Source organism: Bemisia tabaci, chromosome 7 (genome assembly GCF_918797505.1).
Source record: "Bemisia tabaci chromosome 7, PGI_BMITA_v3".
Taxonomy (NCBI): domain Eukaryota; kingdom Metazoa; phylum Arthropoda; class Insecta; order Hemiptera; family Aleyrodidae; genus Bemisia; species Bemisia tabaci.
Genome location: NC_092799.1, coordinates 5,559,450 through 5,576,485, shown reverse-complemented (window position 1 = coordinate 5,576,485; position 17,036 = coordinate 5,559,450).

Genomic DNA, 17,036 nt, shown 5'->3' with positions numbered 1-17,036 from the left:
AAGCAATCAGAGAGGTCCGTCATGAAATGTTCCACTAAAGGTTCAACTTTCGATGTTTAACTCATCACATTTTAAATTTTAGGTGGTTTTCTGGGAGTGAATTTCACGAGTACACCAATGGAACCACGTTTAGAACTTCGACGTTTTGTATAAACGGAGTTATAAGATTTTAAAGTTTCAAAATTTTGTCCGACCTCTCCTGTTGACTCGATCCAGCGAGCGACGCTGTTGAAGGCGCTTTGAGCAACTATTCCACCTCGGAAGTATTGCACAGTATCAGACGGGAATGAAGGCGCACTGAGGTTTAAGTGCATTGACGGGTACCGTTTACCATCTTATAGAGTCATACTGACTGAGTGACTGTACGATGTGCGGCTCCTATTTGATCGAGCTTAGTAGCACTTGGTGACAATTTTGGACGGGAAACTTGAATTTTAATTGAAATTTTCAAACAGAAAAAACGATAGATGCGGCCCAAAATGCTGTACCGGCTCCTGTTCGATCGATCATTGTGAAACTGGGTGCATGCTAAGGATATTTTTCGACGTAAAAGTTGAATCCCCTGTCAAATTAAAATTCACAAATCCAATATGGTGCAAATGGCCTAGCATGATATGCCTTCAAATTTATTCAACTTTACAGTCAATTTACATCAATTCTTTTCTGTTCAGTTTCAAAATATACGGACTCTCAGATAGATAATCAAACAGTTACTGTCACAGAAGCTGCCTCTTCCGAGATGAAAAAAAGTAAGAATAATTACAGAGAAAATTAACTTTCTTTAAATAAGTAAGTAAATCAATAAATACAGTTGCAAAGTGAGTAACTATTATTAATAATTTAATTCCAAGAATCATCGCACGAATAATTGAGATTTTAGCAAGGACCAATCGGACACCATTGATACCAACTTTGATATTTCGGACAACAAGCTCCAAACTTACGACTATTTCCACTAGAATTGACGGCAGCAATGGGCGAAACTATCCCCAGGTACACGGCGTCCACGCGAGGCAATATCATTGTCCGTGCGATTTCCATCGGCAATGGCGCCAAGCGCATCGGCAGAACCGCGTAAATCCTACACACATCCCGGAGCACTTACGTCCTTTATTAAGGAGCCCGTTCGACAAGGACCGCGGCATCTGCTGCGAGAGTTAATCGTTAAACTAGCGACGAAGTTTTATCCGATCCCCGAAGTTTATTGCGTTTCCCTGGCTCCGAATTCGGCGCGAGTGTTTGTCAATTTGGCGAGTTGCACGGAATTCGGCTTTGGAGCCCGGCGGCTTATTTCGATCCACTCCCTTCGGTGCGGTGGCGGTGTTCCGGTGATAATTGCATTCAACTATTAATTGAAATTAATCATTCGGAAATCGCCGTCCGTGAATAAGTTTATCAATCAGCGTCCCGCTCTCGTCCGAGCTCATGACTGGTCATTATGGTCCAGAACACGCCAAGAAGTATTAGTGTTGGGGCCGGTGCAGACGGTTGAGCACGAACTTGGAATACACTATGATTCAAATGTGTTCATTTTAGAACAGAAATGATTAAATGATTATGAGGTTTTTGTTTTGTTTGTATTTAACAATGTATTAAGTTCTTTACAACTTGGAATGGGGCCAGACAGTACCCCCCCCCCCCCCCCCCCCCAGATGAGTAGAGGGTGCGCATAAATAAATGAAATAGTGCAAAAGAAAGAATTTACGTATGCATCCTCATTTATAATTCAATTAGTTCGTTAGCTAGTTTGTTTACGACAATCAGCAACCAGGCTATTTGGATCTGCAGAAACAGATTTTACACGGCCTCAATCCCTGAAAATTTTTAATTTGGGAGAATTTGCAAGGGTCTGAAATTTGATGAATTTCCTGTTTAAGTGGAATCCTCTGAGTGAACTGAACACGAAGATACCCTTGATTCATAAATTGAGCGATTATTAGAGGAGATATGACAAAATAACCGATTCTGCTAAAATACATGTGTTTAAATGGGAAATGCCGCCAGATGACGTCACAAGGCGGCGCATTTTCTCACTTTTAAATCAATTTTTCTCCAATTTCCCATGTCAGAAAAAAATTATGAAAAATATTGCGAACTCAGCTCATTAGGCACTTTCAGATGAAGCAATAAAAAAATTGCGTGCAAATTCTCCATTAGAAAAAAGTTGTGCTCAAAATCCGAAAAATTCGGCAACAAAGCCTTGCATTTCTCTCAGTGCGCACTTCATGAGCTTGATGAGGTGATAATTTTGACGAGCTGCAGGTCCGTTCAATTATGCTCAGCTGTAAAAAAGCGGATGCTCTTCTGCCGTGCAACGGAAGACGGCAGTAACTCTTATTTAAAGTGAGCCGCTCTTCCATCTCGTCGTAATACCCTCCAAGGCTCATTCTAGAGTGGAGTTACTGCTCTTTTCTTGTCTTCTCGCGACTGCACTTTTTCTGCGACGAGTTCGAAGAACGAGACGACGATTAAGATTTTTTTCCGAGAATCGAGATGGACGAACAAGGACCGCTGAACCAACCTCGTTTTGAATGGTTGAGCGCTTGACAAACACGGCGTAATTAGCGGAATTACGGAGTGTCTTTAGTGGGAGGTTAAGTTTAATTATTCGACGCACAGTGGATCGATTCAATAGGAGAGGTCGCACTGAAGAAAAATCTCGGTGTATTTACTAAGAAAAGGGTAAAATTACCAAGAATTCAGGGTTCTGTTTGATCCCAGTTTTTTCCATATTCCATAAATGGTAATTTTACCAAGAAATCCCGGTAAAATTATTGAACATTCTCGGTAATTTTACTGGACCTTGGTAAAAACGCCAATATTTTTTATCGACTATGGTAGAATTACCGATATAAAATGGCAAAGTTACCGGGAATCGGTTACCAATAAAAGTGGTATTCTTACCTGAAAAAAACAGCAAAAATACCGGTTTTTAGGTAAGCTTACCAGTCTGTCTTGGTAAAATTACCAATAATTGGTAAAAAAAAGTGAGATGGTGAAGGTACCAACGGACCTTGGTAAAAACGCCGTGAATTTTTTTTCAGTGCGGACAAAATTTGGGAACTTTAAACGCTAATGACTCCGTTTATACAAAACTTCGAGCTGCTGAAAGTGGTTTCATTGGTTTTCTCGTAAGATTTTCTTCCGAGAGCACCCCTTGAAATTTAAAATGTGACAAAATTAACATCAAAATTAGAATTTTTGGTCAACAATTTCATGTCTGACCTCTCTGATTGACTCGATTCACTGTGCGACGCGAGCTGAGAAAAAATTCTCTCCGGGGACGACAAATTAATACTACCTGCGTCTGGAATCTGCTTGAAACACACCGTGTTGCCTTCATTTAGCGACAATAAATGTATTACTAATTGGATTACATTTTGCAAAAAGGAACCACTATATCTAGCCCATTTTAGAAACAACGTAGTCATTGGTTTCCCCATACAGATATGTGATTTTATGGGAGAGCTAGGGATAGTGGTTCCTTAGTGCAAAATGTAATCCAATTTCCGTTGAACTAATTGAATAAAAGAAATTATCAGATTTTAATATAGCTTGAAGACTTTAATTTTTTACAACTCTAGCCTAGCGGGAGGCCAAAAATACTGTTTCAACTGCAAAGCGAAGTCTGTAACGAACCGGTATAAATGTAAGGTGAGTGAAAATATAAGCGATTCAAAATGCCGTAACGCATCGCACTACAAAAACAAGTAAAGTATGAGAATTTGTTCAACATCGCGACGTTTTTTAGTTTGATGACGAATGAATTCTAATTCTAAAATGTCTATTATGATTCCCATTTTGTTACGTCCCAATTCGTTCTGCAGAGCGTGCATGAGGAAGAAAAAATTAAATTGAAAGACAGCAGAGGGTGTGGCGTGCTTTGCGATACATCGATTTATCTGTCATTTAAACCTACGAAAAAGGGTCGATAAAGAGGGTGTTCGCAACGAACACCTTAATAATCGCTTATTAACCATAGCTTCAAACGGAAGAATATCGATAATCGATCATTTACGCCTCGCCACTAGCAGCCTGATTGGCGCGATATATTGAATCAAATCCATTGTAAGTCGGTGAAGAAAAACTAACCTCGAGATGAAGTCAGGAAAAGTGAATACTTTGAGGTAGGTTGAACGAGATGGATTCAGTCACTCTTCCTTACCTGAAACAAACGAGAAAGAAAATGTGAAAAAAACACAACTAATTTAAGCCATGAAAGGTCACTCACCCTTCAATTTCAGATGATTGATCACTGAATTCAGAGGAATATGTTTGTGCATTATAATTTGTTAGGTTTGTGAAGACAACATCCAGCTGTGATCCATATTGTGTTGTTACAGACTGTGACGGTAATGCTGAATGAACTTCATACATATATTTATTAAATATTTCATGATAAATTTTTTTATGAAGCCAATTCGTTGGTTTGAGTGCTGAATGGTAATGGGCATGCTAAAATCATGCTGAAAAAGTTGAAGATGAGTTCCCGTTGTAGTGGCACCTCCCGTAGTGGTTTTCCTGTAAAAAAAGCATTTTATTACAAAAAATTGAAAATACTCAAGTAAATCTATCTTAGTAATCGATCGTTAACTCCACAAATTTGAGATTTCTGAACATTGACCGAAATAAATTCCCAATCGATGAATTGTAAAATTTAATTGATCCAACCGACCGGGAAAAGAATCAACTTAAAAACACTTCTGGGGAGTTACACCGGAAAAAAATTCTCGGCGTTTTTACCAAAATCCGTTGGTACCTTTACCATCTCACTTTTTTACCGATTATTGGGAATTTTACCAAGACAGACTGGTACGCTTACCTAAAAACCGGTATTTTTACTGTTTTTTCCGGGTAAGAATACCACTTTTACTGGTAATCGATTCCCGGTAACTTTGCCATTTTATCCCGGTAATTCTACCACAGTCGATAAAAATATTGGCGTTTTTACCAAGGTCTAGTAAAATTACCGAGAAAGTTCAATAATTTTACCGAGATTTCTCGGTAAACTTGCCAATTCCATAAATGGTAATTTTACCAAGAAAAACTGGGATCAAATAGAACCCTGGATTCTTGGTAATTTTACCCTTTTCTTAGTAAATACACCGAGATTTTTTTTTCAGTGCAATCGATGAATTGTAAAATTTAATTGATCCAACTGACCGGGAATATAATCAACTTAAAAACACTTCTGGCAAGTTATGGCATGTTCCCTTTGGACGGTAGCACTTTCAAAAGCAGAGGCGAACTCCTCGACCTGACGAGAGAGTTGAGCGGCAGTGTTGCTATCACACATCCGCACCCGTGGCGCGCGGCGTCACGTACCCCGCATTACTCCTCGACACAAATGCGTTTTTAATACCGCCTAACTCTCGCAAAGTCCACGCAAAGCGTCGCAAAGCGTTGCAAAGCTGCTAACCGTCGTCGCTCGCATGTTAAGATCCTTCATGCTACGAAAGAGAACAGTAACTCCACCCTGAGTCGGTCCTCGTAGCGTCTAGGAGCACGTGCTAACCGCGGCTCACATCCGGATGGAGTTACTGCCGTCTGCCGTAGGAACAGAACACGGGAGAGATCTACGTTGTTGCGGAAAAGGACAGCAACTCCATCCTGAAAAGAGCCTCGCGGCGTGTAAGAGCACGTGCTAACCGTGGGCTTGTTCGTGTGATGGAGTTACTGTTCTTTTCCGCAGCAGGGCTGGGATACTCTTCGTCACGCGAGTCTTAGCGAGGGATTCGCCGTCGACGTATTTTGGAGACGCCCGTGTCAAAATGTTCTTGATTGGCTGTAAATCCCAAGTTAATTTTGCGCCGTCTTCCGCTAATTGGGCCGCGTGCGGAACTTCAAATCGCAATCGAGCTATTCTTTGCAAAAACGACTTGAAAGATTTGCAATGCTGCTCGAATAGAGCAGCACGGTGCTTAATTGAATCAATTTCTGTTTAATGGCCGTGGGTCCAAAGTTTTTGAAATCCGTTGTTTTTCCATTTATGGCCTTGTGATGGGTGGAAGGGGCCTGAGGGATCTAGAATGGATTTTCTGAACTTTCAAGGTAGGGTCACTTTCTGCGTAAAATTCACCGTAATCGTACCAAAGGCAACACAAAATGTTGCTTGGTTTGTGTTTCACTTCCTATATTAATCACAAGTAACGCAAGAACACAAATATTTTTATCAGCACGGGAACGGAATTTTAGCTCAGATAACCGAGCTATTTACTGGAAAATACAAGTCTCAGTCAAGAACTTGGGCACTGAAAAAAAGTAATACAATCTTAAGTATACTTCCAGCTGATTTTGGCGCCAGCATTAAGAGTTGCACTATCTAGAGATGTAAAGGCACCAGCCATCGGTATAGCTAATCCAGCCACACTTATGCTGACTGAGAGGGCACCAGCTAGAGGTATAGTTGATCCAACCACACTTCCAGCTGACTAGACCATACCTTTGGCTTGCGCAACTACTCTAAATCTGGCGCCAAAATCAGCTAGGAGTATAGTTGGACTGCGTTTGGCAGAAAGGAACCAAGCCACGACACCTATTGCTAAATTTAAGAGGGAAATTTAATTTTTTACAAGAAAATGTTGGTGCGGATTCCTTTGAAATTTTTTGGGAAGTTGCCTCATAATATCCAGAAAACTCACTGAAATTGGCACAAAAATCAGCACAGTTGTTTTCATGTAAAAAATTAAATTATCCACTTAAATTTGGCAATAGCTGATGTGGCTTGGTTCCTTTCTGTTTAAAGCGGTCCAGTTGGGATTGTGATACATTTTTCTGTTGGTTACTCCAAGTAATCTGACTTCAAGCCATGACTGAAAACCATAGTTACTTAGCCTAGCAACTTTGGTATTTAATTACAACCATCTGTTTTCTCCATGTAGAGACCACACTTTCTCTATTGAGGTTTACGACTACTTCGAGGTATCCTCTCTGCACGGAGAAAAAAACTTCGAGCGTGGGACCCGAAGTTTAGGTCATATGGATCTCTAAAGTTTTCGGATTGAGCATCTGAAAACTTTAGGCACAGCTGCTGAGGTTTGGATCACACATCTGAAACTTCAGTTCTTACATCTGAAGTACTTCGGTTTTCACATTCAAAAAACTTCGGTTCTCACTTCCGAAAAACTTCGGTTCTCACATCTGAAGTACTTCAGATGTAAGAACTGAAGTTTCAGATGTGTGATCCGAACCTCAGCAGCTGGACCTAAAGTGTTCAGATGCTCAATTCGAAAACTTCAGAGATCCATATGACCTAGACTTCGGGTTCCACGCACGAAGTTTTTCTCTCCGTGTGCTTTCAAGCGTAAAGAGCATTCGAAACGAGTAGTTGGAACAAGTCTTAGCGACGATCCGACCAACGTATCTGGAAGACGCGGCTTGGCGGGGAGTCGCATGGCCCACGTCAAAACGTTATTGATTGGCTGTAAACGGGAAGTTAATTTTCCGCGGTCGCGCGCTAATTGGGTGTGCGGAACTTGGGCCGGGAATTAAGGGGCCTGCGCGAAACTTGGCCGGAGAATAATCTCAGGCCCGAATTATGCAGTTCATTAAGTTTATGGAGTTTCCAGACGGACAGCACTATTGCCGCGCTAAGGAGAAACGCCGTATGAACCTTCAGACGTTGCCAAATTTAATTTGATGAAACAAGAATCCCCTGGTAAAATTTTGAATATATTTCTTCCAATTTTTCAGATAATTTTGTTCGTAATTTCATCTATAAAGTTCCTGAAAATTTCGAGGAAAAATATTCATAACTTTCCCCAAAAATAAACATTTTATCGAAGGAAATTTGGCAACGCTCGAATGTTCATACGGCGTTCTTCCCTGGCAACGCAGCCTGGTCGAAGCAACATTGTCCGTGTTAGGAAGTGGGACTCGGTGTCGGGTTAGTTGTGGGCTTTTAAGAGCTCGTACTTTCATTCATGTCACCGAGCGCCAACCGGCTTCTTGTTCGAAAGCTGTCCGGATGAGGTTTACGAGCTAAGTAGTATTTCTATTCACCATCCAGATGTGCCAATTAGTCGAATCAGGCATTTCGTCAAATCAATTGAATTTGTTAGATTTGATCGCATTTAGCAAAACGGAACCAGCGAGATTACAGTGTTTTCGAAATAGTGCAACTTCTTCTTTTCTTTTAAAAATACTTAATAAGTGAATGAAACATACGGCGTGCGAGTTGGAGCGACGCTGCTTGGAAACTAAATCATTCCTAGTTCGCCTTCAATTTCGAAGAGACAACCTAACACCACACGGAAGTTAATTAAGTTGTATCCTCTGCTTAGCTGTATGGATGTTTCTACTTATCCTGAGGAACTATTCCTTATATTTGAGGAATTATCAATAAATTGACGCATACTGCCATGCTAAGGAAAGACGCGGTAAATGTTCGAATGTTGCCAAATTTCTCTAAAAAACTACGCATTTATACGAAAAGTTATGAATATTTCTCTATGGCAGTTTCTGATGGTTCATATCAACTCGCATCTTTTTGACGCAGATATTCAACTGTCTGGAGGAACGTAATTGTTACATAAATGGTCAAGCGAATTATTTCGCGGAAAGTAAAATTCCAGCTATTGATAATATTTGTCTTGATTTTTCTGTTCCATCAACCCGGCATGACTACATTTAAATTCAGTTCGAAAGAGAAAAAAATATACAAAAAATAAAACAAAAAAAAAATAGGCAAGAAAACTTAGTCAATCAAAAACTCAAGTCGCGCAGTTTTGGTCCTCCCCATTCTACGACCGTCACGCATCCGTCACGCGAGCCTAACCACCCCTTCCAAGAGCGTGACGTAATTTATGAACGGCCCCATACTACCGCGCTAAGGAAAAACGCTGTATGAGCATTCGAATGTTGCCAATTTTCCTCTCAGAAAAGATCAAGTTTTGAAGAAAGTTATGAATATTTTTCCTCGAAATTTTCAGATTTTTTACATCAAATTCATCGCATATGATATAGCTTAACCATCTAGACGATCACCACGGCCGAAACCAGCCCCATGTTATTGTTGGGGTGTTGGGACGAAACGGGTGAGAGTCGAAACCCCTTGGACTCGATTTATACCAAACCCGAGGAAATAAGATGGTTAAACTGTCATATCTTCGCCCAGATTCCCAACTTCTTCTCATGGGCACTAAAAAAATAAAAAATAAAGAAAAAAGAAAAAAAATGAAATCGCGAACAAAATATTCTGAAATCGCGAACAAAATATTCCGAAATCCCGAAGAAAAATATGCACAAATTTTCCTGAAAATTCCGTTTTTTTCGAAGGAAATGTATCAGCGCCTGGTGGCTCATACGGCGTTTCACCTAAGCACGGCCCCATACACACACCATCCCGATTGGTTTGTTACAACTTATTTATACTTCAAATTTCAAACAAAATATTCTGGAATCCCAGAGGGAAAATGTTCACAAATTTTCCTGAAAATTCGTTATTTTTCGAAGGAAATTTAGCAACACATGATGGCTCATACGGCGTTTCTCCTATGCCTAGCCCCATACACACACCATCCCGATTGGTTTATTACAACTTATTTATGCTCGCATTGGAGGCGTGCGTCGAATCCGGAAGCGCCCACCCGAGGGTATTAAAATCCGATTTCCCGACGATCCGTTTAATTCCGAATCCGCCAGGTATGCGGCGCCGCTATAATCGACTTCGCCATCTTCGCGACGGGTAACAGTCACGTTCCCGTTGTCGCGGTGAGCAAGAACGACGTAACCCGAACAGAAAACACTATGCAGATACGCGTTTTGGCTCGGCGGGGAGGAAGCGCACCGGTTGCACGAAGCGGGGATAAATCAATCCGTGGGACACGGATACTTGGCCCCCCCTATGTTTTACCTGCTAACCGAGGGTTTCAAACTTTAATATTTCTTTCGGAACAGTCGCAATTATTCGAGCCCGGATAAAGAAACTTTAATGATATTGCTCCGAATTACCCCCCCCCCCCCGCCGCCGCCGCCGCCAAGCGCAAGGGGAGTCCCAAGTGCCCGTTGGTCGCGATGGGCACTGTTGCCGGAGAGAAAGTTTCGGACAAATCATTCTCATCATGAAAAAGTAAGGTGTCTTTGTACCTCAGACTGCTATGCGGCCCAATTTTTCACGGTTGCTTGGCGTTCGATTTGTTTCGCAAAAAAAAAATGTGTAAGAATCCGATAATACGAATAAGGGAACTTATTAAATTCGTCGTTTTCCGGGAGAAGGAATGTGACTCTATTCCGAGGTCGAAAAATTGACCGAATCAATTCAATTTTTTTTACAAAAATAAGCTCGTGCCATTTTTATCCTCACACTCCTAGGATTCCTTTTTTTCTTCCACCCACGCAGAAGTAATCGCGACAAGTTGCGATTTAATCGGGGAATGTATCGCGATGTTATCGATGTCAATTAACTGCAATATTATCGAATATAAAATTGCGATTTCATCACATAAATTTGCAATAAAATCGCTGTTTTATCGACAACGATTTATCGCAATGTTATCGAACAAAAAATCGTGATAAATTGAGATAAATTTCGATTTTATCGTACACGATTTTATAGAGATAAAATTGCGACTAGAAGGAGGATAATCGCTCAGATATTGATGACCATGGCAATTTTATCGACAAAAAATAGTAAAAACACAAATAAATTTCAAAATATTGCGATTTTCCGTTGCAAAATGCTTCTTGGGCACGGCTTGACAACATCAATGCGATAGAAAATCCTCGGTGACAATAATACAAGCAAGTTAGTGCTCAGGAGTTGTAGATCTCGCGCACTTTCGAGATAATTCGAACGTCTCCCTCTCCCTCTCCCCTCCCTCGTTCTATTCTATTATACTATCGAGCTTACGCGATCCTCGTAACGGTTCTCACTAAATGAGCTTCCCGGCCAAAAAAGGAGCCTAACGCTTTCCATCACGGAGAACATCCGTTCATTTTATTAAATGGATCCACCGTAAACCATCCAATATCACTCGCCTTATCCCGGCCGTAAAGCTCGCGAGAGCAAGTCAACCGTCGAAGAAATTCTTCAACGAGGATTTTTTTACGCCCCCCCCCCCCCACTCGCCGACCCGACGTCAGATAAAATGATTGAAAAGGAATCAGCACTCGGAAACTTTTATGAAAAACTCTTTGGAGCGCACAATGCGCGAGGCAGACCATTTCCGTCTCAAGACCCGGGCACATACGTCTGACAATCACAGTGAAGGCTACAGATAAAGAGCCTCGGATTGGACGTGCGGGGGCAGGGGCGAACGGGGCGAAGGGGAAGGGAGCCATGTGCGGCACGGTTGCAGTGAGTCAATTCGCAGGCTTCATTGTTGCACCGAAGAAAAATTGAAATGCGTCACGGCGAAAGGAAATCAAAACGCGGCTTAAATACTGCCGCGCTGTGGCGAAACAACGTTCGAACATCGGCACTTTGCCAAATTTCTTCCGATATTTTCTGGGAACTAGAGAGTCGCACAGACTCTGCGTAATGGTGCAGGCTTATGACGTCACCATCCTGTAACTAGAAACTTGTCTGCAGAATTTTATTAGCGATTGTACGGGATGATAAGAAAACTGGATAAAGATATTTTACGAGAGTTTTAATGAGGACGTTTATGCAATATTTTAGGACAGCCAAAGAATTGAGATTGCGTCCCGCAGTAGAACGGCACTTAAGACGTGCATTATGAAAATTCGCAAACAGGGAGCACTTAAAAACCACTTACGACTGTATTGAATTCTAAATTCGATTAAATATTTTAAATCCTCCTGCAGATATACATTCTAAAACAAAAATAATACATCTGCAAAAATGCAAAAGAAAATCATCCCGCGTATCTGCCTAAGTATGCCGTCTCCATATTTTACGCGAATGTTTCACTTAGCCGGATGACTTGTTGTATGACATTACCATGCGAACCGCAGCCTTCATATCACTAAATTAAATTCGAGCTAAAATTGTAAATAATTTTTGAAAATGCCAAGTCTTCACTTTACTTCATTCTATCCAATGTAACCTGGAGAGTCGAATGATTTCAAGGTAAAATATTGAAAACTCTTCTCAAAAATAAATACATCATCGTATCAAATGTATGGACAAAGAACACATCTAAATTTCAACGTTGCCAAATAATTAAACTCATTTTTACCTCATATGGGAAACTTTTAGGCAATGTAATTGAACATTTCGGGGATTTCTCTCCTTGTTACACACTGCAATTGGCAAAATTTGGAACACAAATCGGACGGTCACGTTCTTGTTAAAAATGGATTATTTGGTCGATTTGCCCCTTCAAAAAGGACGTATTTAAAATTTTATTCCTAAAAGGAATTAAAGACGCTTGGGAAAGACGAGATGTGCTCGTGCAAGCTGCATTGGAAACAATGCAAAACTGGGCGTGATCTCTTTTGAGAAAATGGAAAATTGCGATTTTACATTATTTAATCAAAAGGAACTAAACGCAAAAATATGCTACCTCATGAGCCGTGGGCATGTGACAGAGCGTTCGGCGTGCTGCCAGCGCGGAACGCGCACTGACGCCTACAAACCTAAAGGAATACTTCACGCATTACGCAATGCTTGAAGTATCCCTTTAGGTTTGTAGGGGTCAGTGCGCGTTTCGAGCTGGCAAGCACGCCGCGCAGTAGCGTGCCATAAACTTGCCAACAATTAATAGGTCAGGGTGTTAAAATGTTGGCAATTTGACATCATATTCGAAATTAGCGACTCAAAAAACATCAGTTACGAAACTCACGTGATCTTTCAGTCATTATCCGACGCATTTCTTCATATTCTTGAGTTTTGGACCATAGTGCGTTGTGGACAGGGCTCATGAGTTATAAACTCGGATCCGCGAAGGGTCGTTTCCATCGTCGACGCTGACGTCACTGGTGCCTTATAGTTCCCATTCATTCTTACGGCCCTCAACTAACGAGCACACTCCATCTTTTTCACCCGTCTCGGATTCCGTTTTAGCATAAATGGGCGTATTTTAACCAAAGGAACTATGTAAATTATGACATGAGCCTTGTTACACATAATATTCTTATAGGTCTGAGAGCTCAAGTCTTAATGTACTTAGTTCCGTTTGGCAGAAATACGTCCAAATAGATCGTATTTGATACATCAAACAGGTGAGATTGTATCGATATCCATTGGTTAAATATGTAAACATATCCTCAAAAGTCAATTTAGAAATCTAAGGAACCGGTATTTTGTGATCGAATTTTTATTCTTTCGAGTATCAAACGGCGATGAAAAGTGAAATTGTTAGGAATTTTCTCATTTTCAGCTTTTCCAACCAAATTGAATCCTAGAATTTTTATTTGAGGGAATGTTCTATTATTTTGAACCAAACGATACACCGAACTACTATCGACTACGATCTGGAGATATAAATTCCTTGTTCGTCAGGGAAACGACGTCATCTAAATAAACGTGGCAGCGTCTAAGTGTTCCATACGGTGTTTTTCCTCAGCCGGTCGAAATACGTCTACCCTCCCTCCGCGTCCCTCCTCACGTATTTCTTTCGGAAACAAAGCTATTTCGGGGCAGAGGGGGGAAGGGGGGGGGAAGGGGCGCCCTCCCGCGCGCAAACGAAACAATTGAGTGTGTCTAATCAGATCAATCAATCAGGACCTCGCGCCTCGCGACCCTCCACCGAAAACCGCGTAAGTGCGGCGGGTTCCCGTTACTCTTACGCGGTTTTCCGGTCCCGTCCCCGGGAAATACCCCGAAGCCGGGGCAATGAATCCCGGGATCCGGAGGCCACGGAGGTGGAAAATTAAATCTCCCGAAACTGAATCGGTCGGCGGTAAAACCGCGCAAGTCGATTACCCAGTCAACCCTGGTGTGTGTGCGTTTTAATGGAGCGCGAAGATAGTTCGGGGCGGGGGTTGTTGGGTTTTAGCGCATCCTGAAACTATTAGCCGGCCGATTAATAAGCTCGGGCGCGGAAAAAGGGAAAAAGGCGGCGGAACGAAAAGTGAAATCCGGGAATCGAAAGAGTTTAATCATAATGCGGCTCATTAATAATAAACGACAAGTAATTAGTATTGTGAGGAATCTTCCTCCTTGCCTTGGAAATACACTTAAATTTGATTAATGGGCCGCAGATAAGGGATACCCCGGCGCGCGAAACCCCACCCGGGTTGCGACTTGGCGCCCAAAAATCCGCATACCCATATAATACCCAGGAATACGGCAAAAATACGTTAAAAGTACTCAACATGTGTACAGTATTAAAATGTACACAATTATTTTCCTTTGAAATTAACAATTTTTGGTGGGAAGCAAAAACTATTTGCTTTTCTGAGATATTTTGTAAACAATTAGGAAGAAGCAACATCTGGACTGCATTTTACAATATGGAACCACTATCTCTGACTCTTCGGTAAAAGTACCTTTCTGCATAGGGAAACGAATGGCATAAATGCTGTTTCTAAAATGAGCCAGAAATAGTGGTTCCTCATTGCAAAATGTGGTCCATTTTGACGACACTGTAATCGCGCTGGTTCCTTTTTGCTAGATGCGATCCATTTCACGTTGCATTCCTGCTTGATCTCCCGTTAAAAAACTAAAAAACTGGAGAAAATTTAGACGATGTTCTACGCGCTCAGGCTGATCCTCCTTAAATCCGCCCGATAGATCCCGAGTGCAGTATTCGGGTTTTTTTCTGATCGGAGTTGAAGCGTAGAGTGCCCTCGTGTGAAATTTAGGCTGCGTGCGGTGCAGCGCGGTTGTTTGTCGAACTTTTCCTGAAATCCTTTAAGCCCGCAGGTCACGGATGACAGAGAGAAAGCGCGAAACTTTTACATCAGAGGATCCCTCGATCCAAAACACTCGGCGCGGGGAGATGAAAGCGGAAATGAATAAACGATGTCCGGATCCGGGAACTGGACGGTAACTTGGTCAACGGTCGCTCATCATCCGCGAGACGAATGGCAAATGACGTGCATGACGTTGAAGGCTCCGGCTTCGGGGATACTAGACGCTTTTTACGGCTACCGACTTTCATTTCATGTGATTTTCCTCGTTCCGCACTAAAAAAAATATTCTCGGCGTTACCACGGTCCATTTGGTACACTTACCATCTCACTTTTTATACCAATTATTGTATATTACACCAAGCCAACGACTGTAAGCTAACCGATACTAACCGTATTTTTACTGTTCTGTTTTTTTTTTAAAGTAAGAATAGCCCACTGTTAACTAGTAATGCTAATTCCTCGTAATTTTGCCATGTATTATCTCGGTAATTCTAACCACCGTCAATAAAAAATAATGGCGTTATAAACCGTAGGTCGCAGTAAAATTACCGAGAAAGTCAGCTAATTTTACAGAGCGACTTCTCGTAAAATTACCAATTCTGTAGCTCATAGGGATTTTTACCAAGAAAAAATTGGACACCAAATAGAACCCCGAATTCTTGGTAATTTTTACTGAACCTTTTCATTAGTAAATACACAGAGATTTTTTTATTTCAAAGTGTGACGGCATGGCCGCTCATTTTGCGTAGGACGCAACGGTTTTTTGTCTAAACAAAGGAGGTTTATTAAGAAAGTGGATAAGAGAGAATGGGACACAGTACGACGGGTAAGTTGGCCATCTTCACAATAACGCGTTTTGCGGTTCTGAAAAATCGCCCGCCTTCTATAGTTATGTGTTTAAAGGAGAACAAATGACATCATTACTTGAAGTTTTTTGCAGAATTTCTTCTTCGCCACAGAGCAAGAATCTCACGGCAGCATTTAAGAGAATTGCCCGTTGAGTATTTTCCCGAGGTGAAAAAAATAAAGTAGTGATTTTATTTTGCGAGGAAAGAATCTCTTACTCTCGAAAGATGCCTGTCATTCCTCCATGATGTTGGAGTGCCTCAATTTACATATATGCTGTTGCAACAACACCTCTGTTGTGAAACAGTTGCTTGAAAGAGCGCCTTGTACGGCGCAAACCTAAGGGATACTTCAAGCATTGCGTAATGCCGTGAAGTATCCCTTTAGGTTTGTAGGCGCCGCTTGGTTAGGTTGTTCCGCGCTGGCATCATGCCGTGCCGCTCCGCTCTGTTTTAGATGTTTCATTGGTGATTTTGTTTTATTGATTTCACATTGAGGTGGGTTGCTACACAACTTCCAGAATATTGTGTTGAATTATTTCATAGGCAGATAAAAACGTCCGGTCAAAAAAGGACAATTATAAACATGTCAAATTTAAAATTTGGTGCCTTTGTTAATAAAGTCCGACAAAAAATAGGCAAACTCTGCAAAATGTTCACTATAATACTCAATAACTCCTTAAGCAACAAATGTTCGATCAAAAAAATTAAATGTCATGGCCAGTTCGGCCAACAGTTCGTTCAATATGTTCGTTCAAATTTAGAATTGAACAATTCCTTTGATTGTTTATTATTGTATGCTTCCAAATCACCTGTATCTCCCGGATGTTCCTGCTGACTAGCCCGCTCCATGCACAGCGGGTTTTTTACCAGGTTGGCTGTTGCCATCATGGCAGCGTTCTTAATTACTCCATTGTGTTGTGGTTGTAAACATTTTCAGTGCCGAGTGGAGAAAGAAACTCAAACTTTGTTAAGGAACACTTGGTCTTTCATTTTTTCCCACGAACACAATAATGCGGGCTGCAATTTGGTATATTTTATCGTTATCTGAACTTATTCACAATAATAGTGGTTTGCGAGGGTAGTTAATGCATTCTTCGGTGGAACTAGATTTCAGTCAAAACTTTATAAATTATTCAAGCCAGATGAAAATGTTTTCTGCGGGTTTGCATACTTGCGAGACTGCAAAACGCCGTATGCTCCATATTTTCGGCTTCCCTGGATTACCCTCGGAAATAAATCTCGGAACAAGGGAAATGATGCTATTCATGAGAGCACTGACCGTCATTTCGGTCAAACGCGGCAAAGAGTGGTTGAGTTTTAAAACTTACGTGTGTTTACACCACAAACGAAGATTGTTTTTTCAACTTTTGAAAAGTCGTAATCAAAAATAATTTACGTGTGCCACCCTTCGAATTTGAGAGGTAAAAT